The sequence below is a fragment of the Sprattus sprattus genome, assembly GCF_963457725.1.
Source record: "Sprattus sprattus genome assembly, chromosome: 11".
NCBI lineage: Eukaryota > Metazoa > Chordata > Actinopteri > Clupeiformes > Clupeidae > Sprattus > Sprattus sprattus.
Window position 1 is genome coordinate 23,158,283 of NC_137909.1, and position 5,000 is coordinate 23,163,282.

The window sequence follows — 5,000 nt, forward strand, 5'->3', positions numbered from 1 at the left end:
TGAAATAAGACCATAAGGTCTATCAAAGGGTTTATGGGAACGTGATTCACTTTGGGCAACGTAACACACACACACACACACACACACACACAAACAAACCTAGGTATTTGATTGATGCATTCACTAGAGTAGAATTCACATGAATTCACATTCATTGTTTTGAATTGATGCATTTGTTGAGTATATTAGGGGAGGGAGAAAGAAGAGGGAGATACAGAGAGAGTCATATATGAGAGAACTGAAGCTACTGTCTCCATTTGTCCCATCCATTTACAGATGAAGCCCCTCACTGCTTCATTCATTAGATCAGGAATTACAGGAGGGATAGATCTGATGTGTTGAAGGTGGTGTTATTCTCTCGTGGGTGCCTTTTTAGCAAGGCTTTGATTGGGCATGATTGGGCCGGGTTTACGATGTGTGTGTGTGTGTGTGTGTGTGTGTGTGTGAGTGTGTGTGTGTGAGACACTCACACACAGATAGATAAGCATACATACACACCAACCCCCCTCCAATATCATCTTGAGCTCAGTGCCCAGTGAGTGATAGTTTCTCTCTCTCCCTCTCTTGCTCTTTTTCTCTCTATCTCTCTCTCGCGCTCTCTGTCTTTCTCTTTCTCTCTGTCTCTCACTCTCTCTCATTCTCTCTCTATCTCTCTCTATCTTGCTCTCTCTCTGTCTCTCTATCTCTCTCTATCTTGCTCTCTCGCTGTCTCCCACTGTCTCTGTCTCTCTCTCTCTCTCTCTCTCTCTCTCTCTCTCTCTATCTCTCTCTTCCTCTCTCTCTCTGTCTCTCTCCCTCTGGTTCTGCTGTGCTGATGGCAAAGTGAGGCACACATGGCTAGTTTGATTTGATAGCAGGAGAACACGCCGCGCCTCATTAACCCCGCCAGCGCATCACTCCTGGCCCACAGGCCCACTCAACCACTGGGAGCTGGACCATCGTTAACCCGCCACAGCTAAATCACAACTAGCAGTGCACTGTGTGTGTGTGTGTGTGTGTGTGTGTGTGTGTGTGTGTGTGTGTGTGTGTGTGTGTGTGTGTGTGTGTGTGTGTGTGTGTGTGTGTGTGTGTGTGTTGTGTGTTTGTTTGTGTGTTTGTGTGTGTCTGTGTGTGTTTGTGTGTTTGTTGTGTGTGTGTGTGTGTGTGTGTGTGTGTGTGTGTGTGTGTGTGTGTGTGTGTGTGTGTGTGTGTGTGTGTGTGTGTGTGTGTGTGTGTTTGTGTGTTTGTTTGTGTGTTTGTGTGTGTCTGTGTGTGTTTGGGCATATGTCCAACTCCCAAAGCAGGCAGTTCACGTAATCATCTTGACGTTTTTCTCTGTGTCCGATTTTCCTTGTCTTGCTCTCCTGTTCTCTTTCTATCTCTCTGTCTCTTTTTCTCACCCACTCTCTACCTCACCCACTTTTCATCCCTCACACCCTTTCATTTCTTTCTCTCTGTATTCTCTCCATCTCTCCATCCCTCCCTGTCGCTCTGTGTTTGTGTCCATGCATGTTCAGAGGCCCAGCTGTGACAGTGAGTGTTTGGCACACATGGGGATAGACATGGGATCACTCGTGTGCTTGTAAACATTGCCCACACATGGGATAGACATGAGTCGCTTGTGTGCTTGTAAACATTGCGCACACATCACAGATGAGGTTTCCACACAAATACACCCCCTATATGCTGCTCATCAACAGCCCATTAATGATGTTGATGTTTGAGGATATAGCTTTGTAGTGTGTGTGTGTGTGTGTGTGTGTGTGACTGTGTGTGTCTGTTTGTGTGTGTGAGTGTGTGTGTGCATGTGATTTTACTGAGGGCCCTGTAGATTCCATTATTGCAGCCTTTGAAGAGGAAAGTAAGTACAGATGTGGGTTTGGTATGTTTGTGCACTGTGTGTGTGTGTGTGTGTGTGTGTGTGTGTGTGTGTGTGTGTGTGTGTGTGTGTGTGTGTGTGTATGTGTGTGTGTGTGTGTGTGTGTGTGTGTGTGTGTGTGTGTTTGGAGTAGGTGTCTAATAGCAGAGACATTATGGAGGTCTGTCTGGATGGTGCTGGGTTAATTGCATGATTGCCTAAATGCGTGTGTTTCGCCCATCAGAGCTTTGGAGGACGGAAGTATCAGAATGGATACCCACTGAGACAGCCAAAGAGGCAAGGGAACGAGGGAGCGAAAGAGAAAGCAAGAAAGAAACAGAGAGAGAGAGAAAGAGAGAGAGAGAGGCTACACCTGAGAGAAAGAGGGATACATTGAGGGCGGAGAAAGAGTGAGAGTGATGGAGTAGAGAAAGGGGAGAAGAATGGGGAGGGGAAAAATGAAAAGAAATAAATGAAAAAAGTCAGAGCTTGATGTGTGTGTGTGTAATACGTTTGTGTGTGTGTGTGTGTGTGTGTGTGTGTGTGTGTGTGTGTGTGTGTGTGTGTGTATGATAGTGATGGCGCTCCATTAATATTTATACCTATTATCCACCGATGCATGAAGAGCAGAAACAGCACCCTCACACACACACACACACACACACACACACACACACACGCACACACACACACACACAAGAGTAATGCAGTGCTATCGATTTCCGTGGCGTCATTACTCAGAGGAAAGCAGTAGTGTCTGGAGGGATGGGGAGACATCGTCTGAATGTTTAAAAGCATCAGCAGGGCCCAGCGTGCCACATGTTTCAGATGTCTGTTCACTCAGTCAGCAAACACAAGCAATAAGAGAGGTGAATGTGTTTCAGTCATCATAGCGCACGCACTCAGACACACACACACACACACACACGCACAATCAGATTGTCTGTTGCCATCTTTGACAGTTTGAAAATTGCGTCACTATGATGTTCTTTGGACAATTGAATTTGCTAAACGAACAGCTTGGAGGGCCTTGTAAGGCGTTGTTGTTCCTGGAACGTTAGATATTTAATCCTTGGTTTACTTTGATATCAAAGAACTAGTGGCGACGAGGGCCGACCGTTGCGTCGCCTCTGTCTGGGCTAACACACTGCAGATGCTACAGCCAACAACCAACTAGCATGTACTATGTTCTGCGATATTTATTTACAAGTGTAAAGGCAAGTTGTCTCTCTCCTTGGGTACTCCTGGGAGTCTGACAGACTTCACAAGCAAACACAAACGGGAACGCCATGAACACTGTTAACTGTGTGAGGGTTGATGGTGAAACAGAGGGAAGAGAGCAGACCACGTGTTGTATTGCATTGTATCACGTTCATGTATTATCACGTACTCAGAAGCAATGGACAACAGTAATGAACACCTCTGTCTGAACAATACCCCACACAATCAAACAGGGCTTAGTTGTTTATTCGCCCCTGTCCAACGCTAACTCTAGTTGCCATCTGTTTCATTGTGTTTTGATTGCAGTATTGCCTAGCGTAAAAGCATGATTGCATAATTTTGTTCTGGTTGTTTTATTTAGTGCTTGTTTATCATAATTGCCTGAAATATTGGTCAGTGTATCATTATTACCCCCCCACACACACACACACACACACACACACGCCCGCACACAAACAAACACACAAACACACCCACAAACACACACAGACACACACACAAACACACAGACCCGCACACACACAAAAAGTCAAACAAGATAAACCAATGTCCTAGGTAGTGGCATTGGCCTTTGGTTTGCCTTCCAAGAACAACCCACATGCGGTATCTCTTACACGTAAACACACACACACACACACACACACACACACACACACACACACACACACACACACACACACAAACAAACAAACAAACAAACAAACACACACAAATACACAGACAGAGAGAGGCTGTTTTTCCTCACTCTTGCCCATCAGAATGCAGTAGTTTCTGATGTGGTTCAGGGCTGACTGTGTTCTACATTGTGTGCTGAATGCCCACCTGAATGCCCCTCTCTGATTGGCCAGGGGCAAAAGGTGGGATACCGAGTGTGTGTGTGTGTGTGTGTGTGTGTGTGTGTGTGTGTGTGTGTGTGTGTGTGTGTGTGTGTGTGTGTGTGTGTGTGTGTGTGTGTGTGTGTGTGTGTGTGTGTGTGTGTGTGTGTGTGTGTGTGTGTGTGTGTGTGTGTGTGTGTGTGTGTGTGTGTGTGTGTGTGTGCGTGCGTGTGTGTGTGTGTGTCTGTATTTCACCTGCATGTGCTTCTCACATGGACAACAAGAGGAAGCAGCATGTATGGAGGCTTTTGAGATTGCCGAGATCAATGAATTCCCAGTCCTTGAATCTTTGAGGAGGTCAGGGGAGGAGATCACCAGCTTTGTGTAGAGCTTGTGAAGCACTTCTGAGTTTACACAGTGTCTTTGCTTCGCCGCTTTATTCGCCTGTGTGTGTGTGTGTGTGTGTGTGTGTGTGTGTGTGTGTGTGAGTGAGTTTGAGTGTGAGTTTGAGTTTGAACTTCATTTGGAACAAGAGGGAGCAATACTCCTTTCAAGGCCGTCACACTCACATAACATAACATCACACACACACACACACACACACACACACACACAAACCAACACACCCTGCAAACTAAGACAGCTGGTATCGCCATGGTAGCAGGCAAAGGAGCCACAAACAGAGCCATAAGCACGTAATGAGGCGGAGATGCAGCACTTCAGTGTGTGTGTGTGTGTGTGTATGTGGGGGGGGGGGGGGGATGGGGTGTATCTTCCACGCTCTCACAGCCCTCCAGCTAACCATCTGGAAGCTTCCAGAATGGCCCCCAATAAGCCCTCTCGCATGTGACTCATGAGTGGCGCTAAATCAGTTTAAATAGCACATGCGTTTAGCCTCCGCAATCCACACAGGAGGGAGAGAGAGAGAGGGAGGGGGGAAGAGAAAAAGAGAGAGAGGGAGAGAGAGAGACAGACATGGGGAGAGAGAGAGGGTGGGGGAGGGAGGGAGAGGGGGGGGGGGAGAGAGAGCGATGGAGAGAATGGAAATGGGGTGGGAAGATGATGTAGGATGCAGGAAGTGATCCATGACACACTCTCAGAGACACTAGAGGGTTTGGAACGGTGGT

The 5,000-nt window shown here is 47.0% G+C and overlaps 1 protein-coding gene across 1 annotated transcript in view; it reads left to right on the forward strand.

Moving 5' to 3' along the window:
* vav2 (vav 2 guanine nucleotide exchange factor) overlaps window positions 1-5,000 on the forward strand; it is a gene marked incomplete at both ends in the record, with an annotated part of 223,560 nt that overhangs the window by 151,506 nt on the left and 67,054 nt on the right. The gene's annotated exons all lie outside the window — the stretch shown is intronic.